At 40.9% G+C, this 14,101-nt stretch overlaps 1 protein-coding gene across 1 annotated transcript in view; it reads right to left on the bottom strand.

Moving 5' to 3' along the window:
• Positions 1 to 14,101, bottom strand: part of SPOCK1 (SPARC (osteonectin), cwcv and kazal like domains proteoglycan 1) — a 470,868-nt gene that overhangs the window by 286,753 nt on the left and 170,014 nt on the right. The gene's annotated exons all lie outside the window — the stretch shown is intronic.

The raw sequence follows: 14,101 nt of genomic DNA on the forward strand, positions 1-14,101 counted from the left end.
ATATATGTTGCTGGCAAGATGATTCTATGTCTTACACAATCTCCTGTACATAAGTGGAGACAATCTAGACAATAAAGGAAATCAGTATGATTTCAAGTCTATATTTTGACAAGTCCAGATTCACAAATTTTCCCTGAACAGTACTGTTTCAGAGTCACAGATGAATAATTTAAATGCTGGGAGGATAGCAAGGGCTGTAAGTATGGTGACTGACATCCACAAGCACCCTCCAGGTGACCCATAATGCTGAAGGTCATGATGTTTCTAAAACAATGTGCTTCCAATCGTTATAAAATTGAACTGCCTCTTGAAGAGGCATCTTATAAGTGGCTTGAACTTACTACTAAATAATACTGCAGGACCTATAAACAGACTAACAGAAATTCAGGCTAGCCCTCCTTCATGGACCTCTTAGAATTCGAATGTAAAGGCAAAGAGAAAAATCAAGTTACATTTTAAATAGCTTTGAAAAACTAAATTGTGGGAGGGCATGCATATTGTAGAAGACTCCTATAGTTTATAAAAGGCATTGACCTTAGGGTTCCTTTAAATCTGTTTTAGATCCCATTGAAAGTCTATTTACATTACAAGTTCTCTCCCAAGGGAAAAAAAGCATATATCCACACACATACATTACAAATAATTTCAGTAGTTTAGTACACACTCCAAAGTGCCCATGAATTTTCACATTCATCAGGGGTTCATGACGCAAAGTTAAAGAATTCAGTAGTGCATCCCTAGTTTCCCATCCTGTCACTCCATCCTGGGGCATAAAAATGGGGGTTGTAAGGCTAGAACCATTGCAGTCACTTTCAGCACCCAATGTCCAAGTCTTGAACAGGTACAGGATAGAAATAAAAGCAAAAATAAACAAATGGAACATAATTAAACTTATAAACTTTTGCACAGCAAAGGAAACAAAAGCGAAACAAAAAGACAATACATGGAATGGCAAAAAATATTTGCAAAAGATGAGACGGACAAGGGCTTCATTTCCAGAATATATAAACAGCTCATACAACTTAATACAAAAAGAAAAAAATTCAAAAATGAGCAGAAGACAAAAACAAGCAATTCTCCAATGAAAACATACAAATGGCCAACAGGCACTTGAAAAAATGTTCAATGTTGCTAATTATCAGAGAAATGCAAATAATGAGATATCACCTCATACCAGTCAGAATGGCCATCACTCAAAAGTCCACAAGTGATAAATGCTGGAGAGGCTGTGAAGAAAAGGGAACCCTCCTACACTGCTAGTGGGAATGTAGTTTGGTGTAGCCATTATGGAGTTTCCTCAAAAGACTAAACATAGACTTACCATATGATCCAGCAATCCCACTCCTGGGCATATATTCAAAGAGAACTTTAATTCAGAAAGATACATGCACTCCACTGTTCATGGCAGCACTATTTACAATAGCCAAGACATGAAAACAACCCAAATGTCCATCAACAGATGACTAGATAAAGAAGCTATGGTATATTTATACAATGGAATACTATTCAGCCATAAAAAATAACAAAATAATGCCATTTGCAGCAACATGGATGGACCTGGAGAATGTCATTGTAAGTGAAGTAAGCCAGAAAGAAAAAGAAAAATACCATACGATATCACTAATATGTGGAAATCTAAAAAAAAAAAAAAAGGCAAATGAACTTACTTATAAAACAGAAACAGACTCACAGACATAGAAAACAAACTTATGGTTACCGTGATGAGGGATGAGGGTGGGAAGGGAGTTCAAGATTTGCAAATACTAACTACTATATATAAAACAGATAAACAACAAATTTATACTGTATAGCACAGGGAACTATATTCAATATCTTGTAGTAACTTATGGTGAAAAAGAATATGAAAACAAATATATTCATGTTCATGTATGACTAAAGCACTGTGCTGTACACCAGAAATTGACACAACACTGTAAACTGACTATACTTCAAGAAAAAAAGTATATACATTAAAAATAAAACTGGTACAGGGTTGGTACAAGGCAGATGCTCACTAAATACAGGTGGCTGAAAATACTGTTATTGAATCAGAAAACAAACTTCAAACAAGGAGAGCAAAAATACATACATACATACATACATAAAAGCTAAAACATTAAAAAGCCTTTACCTTCTGATAACAGAGAAGACATTACTGATAAATTTATTGAAATATTTGTATCCATAAGAAATCAGACTTTCATGTTCTCAGGCTTGAATCAACACCTAACACTGAGAGCAAGAAAGGAACAATGCTCCATTTACCTCTGCACCTCACGCAGGCCCTGGCACACAGCGGGTCTGCCAAGAAGCCCCTGTGAACAGCCAAACACAAACCCCGCTGTAGCTGCATTTCCTCTCAGGCTTCCCAACGCTCTGGCCTCCAGAGCCTTCCAGAGGCTCTCAAAGGGAAGGCACGGGATTTGCCAAGTTTAGCAGTTTTAACTGTCCAGTGAGATGTCAGTGGAGCTGCGTAGGCCTAGGGGGGCAGAAGCTGCAGAACATGTGGTGCAGTCATGGATAGGACTATTTATAGTGATAGGAATAGGGAGGTCTCCCAGAAGGCACCGCGGTGCGATCTGTGCCACTGGGAACCAGCAGAGCGGACAAGGGAGCTGCTCCCGTCCTGATGGCTGGCTGGGCAGGTTGTCCTGGCCCAAAGAAAAGCAAAGTCCACATGCTGCTCTGGGCCAGTGATCCACTTACTGCACAAACAGCACCAGGACAGCGTTTCCCAGAGAAGAGAGGCGAGAGCCGAGCAGGCGTTACCATGACCAGCAGTGTGCCCTCAATGAGTGACTTACCCTTTCTCCCTCACATGGTCACTGGGAAGCGTATTAGTTTCCTAGAGCGGCTGTAACATGGTATCACAAACTGGGTGGCTTAAAACAACAGAAACAATAGAAATCCAAAAGCAAGGTTGCACTGCCCCTGACGCCTGCAGAAGAGGATCCTTCCTTGCCTCTTCTGGAGGTTGACAGCAGTCCCTGGCATCTTTGGCTTACAGCTGCCTCTGCCTCTGCTGTCACACAGATCCTCCCTTATGTGTGTCTCTCTTCTTACAAGGACACCAGTCATACTGTACTACAGTCCACTCCAATGACCCCACCTTGACTTGATTACATCTGCAAAAGCACTATTTCTGAATCGGGTCATACTCACAAAATCCAAGGTTAGGGCTTCAGCACAGCTTTCTGGAAGCCACCATTCAATGTTTAACAGGGAGATTCACTGAAATTAGGCAGGAGGAGCTCTTTGCACAGAACCTGGCCACAGGAAGTACTCAATGAATGTCAGCAGCTCCAATGACTCTTATCAGTAACGTGCAGGTTTCAGGCTGGCCATACCCATCGTCTCTGCTCTCCTCCAGCTCACTGTTGCTGGCTTCCTGATCGCTGAATTAGGACCGCTGTTATAAAACACAGCTCCTTCCCTTAGGCTGCTCCCAGGCCCATCACCTTCATGCCCAGCTCAAATCAAATTCCTCCACGGAAACTTCTACAGCCATGGCAGTCCAGGGGATCAGAGTTCCCCCGGCTGAAAGCAGACATGCCGTGAAAATAATAAGCCTCAGGCCCCTCTGTGCACATACTCATGAAGGTAATAAGCCTCAGGCCCCTCTGTGCACATACTCATGAAGGTAATAAGCCTCAGGCCCCTGCATGCACATACTCCCTCCAGGACCTTGAGACGGCCTAGCAATGTGCTCACATGGATACATGTTTACATAAAATATGTAGAAGTAAGATTTTGTTACCACAATCAATTAAGACCTCCTCTCCTTCCAGGCCACAGCCCCCTCTGTCACATTCCACCTGGTTCAGCTACCACTGGAATCCAGCCAAGAGGAACCAGGTGGAGATATACCCAAGGAGGATTCAGCAGGATGGACTGTGCAGCTTCTGGGCACTTCTATGTAGAGGCAAAATTACCACTAGCCACCATGGTATGAGGGTGGCTTTCAGTAATGATCCCATTCGCCAGCTTTCATGGTAACACCTAAGAACAGTGTTGGAAGTCAGGTCAAGATAGGAACATGTCCTACAGGGCCCAGCACTGGAAGCACATGGGTAGGGAAGAAACAAGGTCTGAGACATACAGAGACATAATCCAGGCCACAGGACAACCGTAAGAAATCTGATACGTCCAACAGCGCTTGTTAATGTCTATTCAAAATGGAAGCTCTCTCCCAACAGGAGGGTCCTACGAACACCCAAGCTTCATTCCTTCCTTCCTTCCTTGGTGGGAGTCACATGACATCAAATTAATCAGAATCCCTGGGGTACGGCAGGACCAACAGTGGGCAGAGGAGATCTGTGTGAGAAGTCTTGTGCTTCATGCACCCGATCATCAAAAATAACAAACCCGGGGCAGGTGCCAAGATGGCAGAGCAGAGACTCACCGCTCGCCCTCTCCTACAAATACCCCAAGAATTACATCTACAGACCCACTGAATCGCACAGAACACCTATTTAACTCTGGCAGAGTGAATCTGATTTCAAAATGCAGGAGGATTCTCACAAAATCCGATAAACAAGTTTACACTGTATAGCACAGGGAACTATATTCAGTATCTTGTAATTTTTGGTGAAAAAGAATATGAAAGTGAATACATGTATGTTCATGTATGACTGAAGCATTGTGCTGCACACCAGAAATTGACACAACACTGTAGACTATACTTCAAGAAAAAAATATATATACAAAAAAATAAGAAAACAAATTTCATCAGCCATGTTAGAGGAAAGACTGAATTATCTTTCTAATCTCTCTGAAGATGTTACAAAATTAATGTCATATAAAGAAGCAACCAAAGAGCATGTAGCAAAAAAAAAAAATTATTACAGAGGTGTGTCAGGCAGTTAACTTATAATATCAATCTGTTATTTTCTGGACTGGGTCATGACTGCAATATGTGCCAGCCTTATAAAATTTGTAATTTTGCAACGATTTACTTTCTCAGCCTCAACAACAAATAATTTTACTTCTAAATGTGTGTATACACACAATTCAGTGTTCTTTTTCATTACGAGGGACCCCTACACGGCATCAACTTCAGACCCCACAAAACCTGAATCCACCCAGCCTTGTGCTACTGCAGGTCTCTGAATTTACTCTCTCTGGAAAATTGAGTAGTCTCGGAACACACTGGGCTCACACACACCCTCACCTCAGGCAGGACCACTCAGGTGTCCAGACAGACCCCCATCTTTATCCAACTCTATCACTTGATGGATGTTTATCCAACTGCTTTGAGCCTCGATTTTCCTGGTTGTAAAATGAGGATAGTTTATATGGCAGTTTATATATTCAGTCCCAAATATGTATTTGTTGCTTTTCCAAATACTGTGCCAGGAGCTAGAGACAAAATCAAGCGAAAACAGACAGAAAGACATAGTCCTTGTTTTGAGGCACACAGACCAGAAGGGCAGCAGATCTTCGTTAATGCAAGAGCCATCTGCTTTCACTGAGAGTGGGAGAGGGAGGCAGGGAAATATAGAATTTTTTTTTCTTTCTTTTTTAAATTTTTTTAACAGTAGGATGGGTTTGAAATCATGTTACTATCAGTTTAATAAAAACAGTTATAGTAATGGGTGGATAGATTTACAAAAAAGGGTAACCACAAGCCAAAAATTTACAAAGGAGTCACAAAAATTAAATAAAATCCAGGATAATACAAAGGAAAACTACCAAACCACAAAAGGAAGAAGAAAGGAACAAAGAGGATATACCAATTCAACTGCAAAGATAAGTTCAAAATGGCAATAAACACACATCTATCATTAATTACTGTAAATGTTAATGGACTAAATGCTCCAGTCAAAAGACACAGAGTGGCAGACTGGATAATAAAGCAAGAACCTTCAATATGCTGCATACAAGAGACCCACTTTAGGGAGAAGGACACATATAGATTGAGAGTGAAAGGATGGAAAAGGATATTCCATGCAAATGGAAAAGCCAAAAAAGCAGGTGTTGCAGTACTGATTTCAGACAAAATAGACTTTAAAACAAAGGCCATAAAGAAAGATAAAGAAGGACATTTTATAATGATTAAAGGAGTGATACAAGATGAGGATATTACACTCGTTAATATATATGCACCCAATATAGGAGCACCTAAGTACATACAAGAATTACTAACAGAGATAAAGGGGGATATTGATGGGAATACAATCATAGTTGGAGATTTTAACACTGCATTAACATCACTAGACAGATCTTCCAGACAGAAAATAAACAAGGCAACAGAGAAATTAAATACTACAATAGAAAAACTAGATTTGGTGGATATTTTCAGAGCATTACACCCCCAAAAAATAGGATATACATTCTTTTCAAGTGCACATGGAACATTTTCCAGGATCGATCATGTACTTGGACACAAAAGAAACCTCAACAATTTTAAGAAGATAGAAATTATCTCAAGCATCTTTACTGACCACAATGCCATGAAACTGGAAATCAACAACAGAGAAACAAAGGAGAAAAAAAGGAAAGCATGGAGATTAAACAATATGTTATTGAAAAAACAATGGATCAATGAGGAAATCAAAGCTGAAATTAAAAAAATACCTTGAGACAAATGAAAATGAAAGCACAACCACTCAACACCTATGGGACACAGCAAAGGCAGTGCTAAGAGGGAAGTTTATAGCGATACAGGCCTTCCTCAAAAAAGAAGAACAATCTTAAATAAACAATTTAACCCACCACCTGAATGAATTAGAAAAAGAAGAACAAAAAGCCCCAAAAAGCAGCAGAAGGAAGGAAATAATGAAGATCAGAGAGGAATTAAATACAATAGAGATTAACAAGACCATAGAAAAAATCAACCAAACCAAAAGCTGGTTTTTTGAAAAAGTAAATAAAATCGACAAACCTCTAGCCAAACTCATAAAGAAGAAAAAAGAGAGAGCACAAATTAGCAAAATAAGAAAGGAAAATGGAGAAATTACAACAAACAAAATAGAAATACAGCATATCATACGAGAATATTATGAAAAACTATATGGAACCAAACTGGATAACCTAGAGGAGATGGACAAGTTTCTGGAAACATACTGTCCACCAAAACTGAATCAAGAAGAATCTGAACACTTGAACAATCTGATCACTAGAAAGGAAATAGAAATAGCAACAAAAAACCTCCCTACAAATAAAAGTCCAGGACCGGACGGCTTCACCGGGGAATTCTACCAAACATACAAAGAAGAACTCATACCAGTCCTTCTCAAACTCTTCCAGACGATTGAAAAGGAGGGAATACTCCCAAACTCATTCTATGAAGCCACCATCACCCTGATACCAAAACCAGGCAAAGACACTACAAAAAAAGAGAATTATAGGCCAATATCACTGATGAACATAGACGCCAAAATCCTCACCAAAATTTTAGCAAATAGAATCCAACAACACATAAAAAAGATTATACATCACGACCAAGTGGGGTTCATCCCAGGGACACAAGGCTGGTTCAACATACGCAAATCAATCAGTGTAATACATCACATCAACAAGAGAAAGGACAAAAATCACATGATCATCTCAATCGATGCAGAAAAAGCATTTGATAAAATTCAACACCCATTTATGATAAAAACTCTCGCCAAAGTGGGTATAGAGGGAACATATCTCAACATAATAAAAGCTATATATGACAAACCTACAGCCAGCATAGTACTCAACGGTGAGAAACTCAAAAGCTTCCCACTAAAATCTGGGACAAGACAAGGATGCCCACTATCACCACTCCTATTCAACACAGTCCTGGAAGTCCTAGCCACAGCAGTCAGGCAAGAGAAAGAAATAAAAGGGATCCAAATTGGAAAAGAAGAGGTAAAAGTGTCATTATATGCTGATGACATGCTACTATATACAGAAAACCCTAAAAGGTCCACACAAAAGCTACTAGAGCTGATTGAAGAATTCAGCAAGGTAGCAGGTTACAAAATTAACGTTCAAAAATCAGTTGCATTTCTTTACGCTAAGGATAAATCAACAGAAGAAGAAAGTAAAGAAACAATCCCCTTTAAAATAGCACCCAAAGTAATAAAATATCTGGGAATAAATCTAACCAAGGAGGTGAAAGAATTATACACAGAAAACTATAAACCATTGATGAAGGAAATTAAAGAAGACTTTAAAAAATGGAAAGATATTCCATGCTCTTGGATTGGAAGAATCAATATTGTTAAAATGGTCACACTGCCCAAGGCAATCTACAGATTTAATGCAATCCCTATCCAATTACCCAGGACATATTTCACAGAACTAGAAAAAATCATAATAAAATTCATATGGAACCATCAAAGACCTAGAATTGCCAAAGCATTACTGAAGAGAAAGAAAGAGGCTGGAGGAATAACTCTCCCAGACTTCAGACAATACTATAGAGCTACAGTCATCAAGACAGCATGGTATTGGTACCAAAACAGACATATAGACCAATGGAACAGAATAGAGAGCCCAGAAATGAACCCACAAACTTTTGGTCAACTCATCTTTGGCAAAGGAGGCAAGAATATACATTGGAATAAAGACAGTCTCTTCAGCAAATGGTGTTGGGAAAACTGGACAGCAGCATGTAAAACAATGAAGCTAGAACACTCCCTTACACCATATACAAAAATCAACTCAAAATGGATTAAAGACTTAAACATAAGACAAGATACAATAAACCTCCTAGAGGAAAACATAGGCAAAACATTATCTGACATACATCTCAAAAATTTTCTCCTAGAAGAAATAAAAGCAAGAATAAACAAATGGGACCTAATGAAACTTACAAGCTTCTGCACAGCAAAGGAAACCAGAAATAAAACAAGAAAACCTACGGAATGGGAGAAAATTTTTGCAAGTGAAACCGATAAAGGCTTGATCTCCAGAATATATAAGCAGCTCATACGACTCAATAAGAAAAAAATAAACAACCCAATCCAAAAATGGGCAGAAGACCTAAACAAGCAATTCTCCAAGGAAGACATACAAATGATCAAAAAGCACATGAAAAAATGCTCAATATCACTAATTATCAGAGAAATGCAAATCAAAACTACAATGAGGTATCACCTCACACCAGTCAGAATGGCCGTCATTCAAAAATCCACAAATGACAAATGCTGGAGAGGCTGTGGAGAAAGGGGAACCCTCCTACACTGCTGGTGGGAATGCAGTTTGGTGCAGCCACTATGGAAAACAGTGTGGAGATTCCTCAAAAGACTAGGAATAGACTTACCGTATGACCCAGGAATCCCACTCCTGGGCTTGTATCCAGAAGGAAATCTACTTCAGGATGACACCTGCACCCCAGTGTTCATAGTAGCACTATTTACAATAGCCAAAACATGGAAACAGCCTAAATGTCCATCAACAGGTGACTGGATAAAGAAGATGTGGTATATTTATACAATGGAATACTACTCAGCCATAAAAACCGACAACATAATGCCATTTGCAGCAACATGGATGCTCCTGGAGAATGTCATTCTAAGTGAAGTAAGCCAGAAAGAGAAAGAAAAATACCATATGAGATCGCTCATATGTGGAATCTAAAAAACAAAAACAAACAAACAAAAACAAAGCGTAAATAAAGGACAGAAATAGACTCACAGACAGAGAATACAGACTTGTGGTTACCAGGGGGGTGGAGGGTGGGAAGGGATAGACTGGGATTTCAAAATTGTAGAATAGACTACACTGTATAGCACAGGGAAATATACACAAAATGTTATGATAACTCACAGAGAAAAAAATGTGACAATGAGTGTGTATATGTCCATGAATAACTGAAAAATTGTGCTGAACACTGGAATTTGACACAACATTGTAAAATTATTATAAATCAATAAAAAATGTTAAAAAAAAAAAGAGCCATCTGCTTAACTACGGCCTCTGAAATCTTTTTCTAACAACCCAAAATGTCTGTATACCCCAGCCCCACCAGTACAGCTGTAATGTGCATCTATTTTTCTCCAAGAGCTACTCATGTTCCCAGGCAGAGAGAACCAGCACGGCTCATGGGACAGCTGAGTCTCTCAGCCAGTGTGCACTCCACTACATGATCGTGAGTTGATCCTACTCTGCAGTGTGTTTACTCTGCTGTGTGGCCTCTTTTTCCAGCATGGAGTTTGTGTTCTGGTCAACAGTTTTTAGTCATTGTGGGTTGCACCCTTAATGGTTGACAAAAGTAGGTAGCAGAGGAAGACTCTGACACTTGATGATAAAATGCAAAATTTCAGATGAAAACTTCAGGGACACAGGGAGCAAGGATGAGCAGACCCCAGGGAAGACATCATAAAAACCACTGCAGCCTGGGTGGACTAGCACACAACCTTCAGAATTTGGGACTGGACGGAGAACAGGTGGATGCCTGGCCCGACCCTGGGGCGTCTGTGCTGAAGGGTGACTGCAGGCATCTAAAGCCCAGAACCCAGCACTATGGGGCTCGTGCACCGCGACCTTGCCAAGTGCTGATTCAGGGAGCGCTTTCACCCTGCACTGAAAGAGGTCTGTATTTACATAATGACAGGATGAGTTCACTGTTAAGAAGAAACCAGATGCTATTCTAGAGCCATGAAGATTAAAATAATAATATACACAAAGTACTGAGCACAGTGCTTGGCAGTTAGTAAATGCTCAACAAACAGCAGCCGTTAGCAATTCTTATGATGCCCCCTGCGGAACTTAGCTACAGAGCCGGGGTAACAGCCTGGAGTGCTCTGTATTCCCAACCAGACTCCGGCCAGTGCAGGGCAAGCAAGAGTGCTAAAAAGATAGCACTTGATTGATTCAACCAAGTTTTTTACAGACACACAAAAAGCCTTCAGACTAATGTACCCAATTCACATCTATGCCAGTCATTTGCCTGTTTGAACTCAGAACAATTCCTTGCTCTTCCTCTGCTGTGTATCAGGGGCAAAGACATTTCTAGACTCCTTTGACCTCCGGCTGCAGGGTGTTCCCCCGCCATCTTCCTCTGCTTCCAGTGGCCCTTCTGCAGTAACTATGTCTCCTCCGTGACCCTACTCCTGCAGACAGCTGTCCCTGAGGTCTCCGCGCAGGCAGGGCAGCCCTCACCATTGTCCTGGCTCCTGCCTCTGGTACCACCACCTCTTCCCGTGTGCCTCTCAGCCCAGGAGTGGAACAATTTCCAGCTCTTCTCAGCTTTTCCATCTCCCACGTACCCAACTCTGTACTCAACTCTCTTCCTTGAGAACACCCAATGTGGTTTCTGTTTCTCTAACTGGACCCTGACTGATAAACCACCTTAAGAACTTTTGTACAACCATTCAATGGACCACTCAGCAGCCATTAGAAACAATGACAAATAATAAACGTAGAAACATATAAAGAGGACTGAAGCTACGGTTAAGAGAATAAGATGACTGTGAAACAGTAGAATACTTAGGAAAAGGCCAGCCATGAGAGAGGCATGTTCATTTAAGCACTGAAGAAAAAAAAAAAAAAGCACTTAAAAAAAAAACACTAAATATACATGAAATTTTGACTGTGGTTATCTCCAGGTAGTGAGAGTATTGATATATATATTTTTTTACATCCTTGTGCTTTTCTGAAGAGTTTCATTCTTTTCTAATAAGTAGGAATTACTTTTATATTGTTTTTTTATGATTAATATATTTTTTTAAAAGGCAATTCTCTTTTGGGGGAAAATAATCACATAAAAAGAGATTGATCCTTGGGAAAAACTGAAGGATCATTCATTCCACTGCCATTTATCAGTCTCCTGGGCATAACTCCTCATGGAGATGGCTTTCCAACCTTGTTCTGGTACATGGAGCAGGGAAAGACAGTGTGGGCCATGACCAAGGGTGCCCAAGAGTCGCCAGAACTCCTGCTCGGGGCAGTAGGCACCAGGTACCTGCTCCGTGCCTCTCCTGATCACCCCAGCCTGGTCTGGAGAACTCTGTCATCACCAGTCACTTCTCCACCAGCTCCCTCCAGCTCCCTCCCAGGAACCAAATCAACCAGCTCCTCTCCTCCAGAAGCCTTCCCCGCCCTTCTAAGCCAAGGCTGTAATTTTCCCCAAGTGGGCCCACTCCTTTTCTTCTTGGTAGAGCAGAAGGCACAATATGAATGTTTGCTAAAATACGCTCCTTCTCCACCGTGGCCTGAGCATGTGATGGCATGATTCCCACTGACTGTGATCATGTGTTTTTAAGAGGCTCAAACATGAGCCCAAACCCTGCTTCTGCCACTTTAAATCTGTGTCCTCTGGCAGCATATTCTTCACTGAGTTGTGAGTTCAGACCATTTATCACATGAGCTGATCATGAAGATTAAACAAGAAAACTCAGGTGAAGGATCGAGCGTTACACCCACCACGTAGTAGGGACTTAGACGGTAGGGCTTCCCTGCCATCCACAGGTCCAGCCTCACTAGAGGGGCTGGCACACTGCAGGCATTCTGTCAACAGCTGTTGTTTACTGTCCCTTTGGACACACAGACTTCATTAATCTTGCCCTCAAGGAACCCTCACGTGAAAACGCCTGCCTCTTTGCACAATAACCCCAGAGGCACAGAAGCTTGGAAACAGCACAGACTTGGGATACAGGGTCCTTTGGTTCAGATTTAGGTGGTCCCAGTCACTGGCTGTGTGCCTCGGGCAAGTTACTGAATCTCTCTGAGCCCCTTCTATACAAGGGGGATGATACTAACTTCCTTAAAAGAATTCTTAATAAAGATTATAGGAAAAAATGTATACCCTGGGCTTCACATAGCTCCTGGCAGGGAAGGATGCTACAATATTAGCCTCCATCCCTTCCATTTAAATGGATGACACAAAATCTTCTCTCAGCTCATGAAAAAAAGCAAGCCAACCTCGCTGCAATTATAAACACCACAACATAACAGCACTCAGGTGGAACCACACAAGTGTCATCTTCATTTAAGAATTTTATATTGTCTACTGATTTATTAACCATAAGAAGCCATTCCCCAGGGGAGATTACAGTTGAAATAATTGTTTTCAAGAAAACTGGGTGGATCAACAAGCTGGAATCATTAATCATCAAAACAGTAACATAAATTTGATGAGCTGGCCTCGGCGGAAATGTCTTTCTGCGATGAAAGGAGAATTTGCACAAAAATCTACTATATAGCTGTGTCATCCAACAATTCATCAGCATTTCCCCCAGCCCTGCCCCACTCCACAGCCATGGAAATCCGAGCCTGGGAGTGACAGTACCAATGGAGACTGGGCCTCCATCATTCATCACTGCAAAGCAGCAGGAGTTTAATGGGTTTATTAATGAATTAATAATTTAGCAAACATTACCGGCTATTTTCTCCTGAGTAATGTCCATGAAATACTGCAAAAGCAACCCAGGAAATGAGAGGCTATGAGGCTGAATGTGAGAAAAAGCTGCCTCTTCCAGATGCAGGTAAGACAGTGTTAAAATCAATTTTGCGCTTATGAGCAGGGAACAGAAGGATCGCTCTGTTCCGGAACACAGGCACTCCTCGCGAGAGGACAGGCCTCAGGGATCCCTCCGCTCATTCAAGAACAAACCTCCTACAGGCTGGTTTAGTATACAGCCAGGACTGAATCTATGTTGTTTTCATGTTAAAAAGCACATGTTTCAAAGCAGATAGTAATCTCTCAGGCCATAAGACAGAGCCTCTGGTGTTGGCCGAACAAACTTAGTTAATTCAAAGGGACAAATTCAAAGTCATTTCTTTTTCCCCATTTGCTTCTGAATGTCATGGTTTTACTGTAATTTCCTGATTTCAGAAAATGATGGCTCACCATTTTCTATGACTTACTATGTGCTAAGTACCACCTTAGATTCTGTTTTTTTGGAGGGGAAGGGGTGTTGTTGGAGAAGCAAGGAGAAGGGTGCTAAATTGATGGTTATTCCTGGGCCCCAGCTAATGGTTGGTATTCAGTCCTGGCTGTATACTAAAAGCCCCTGGAAAAAGAATTCAAAAGTACATGTCTTAGATTCTTTACAAAGATGTTCTCATTTGATAACAAATAACAAGCCTGGAAAATAGACAAGGTTATTCCCACTGTGCTGAATCTCAGTTTCTTCATCTATAAGCGGAGCCATTGGTCCAACATACTTTTAAATAACTTCCA

The sequence above is a fragment of the Camelus bactrianus genome, chromosome 3 (genome assembly GCF_048773025.1).
Source record: "Camelus bactrianus isolate YW-2024 breed Bactrian camel chromosome 3, ASM4877302v1, whole genome shotgun sequence".
Classification (NCBI taxonomy): Eukaryota; Metazoa; Chordata; class Mammalia; order Artiodactyla; family Camelidae; genus Camelus; species Camelus bactrianus.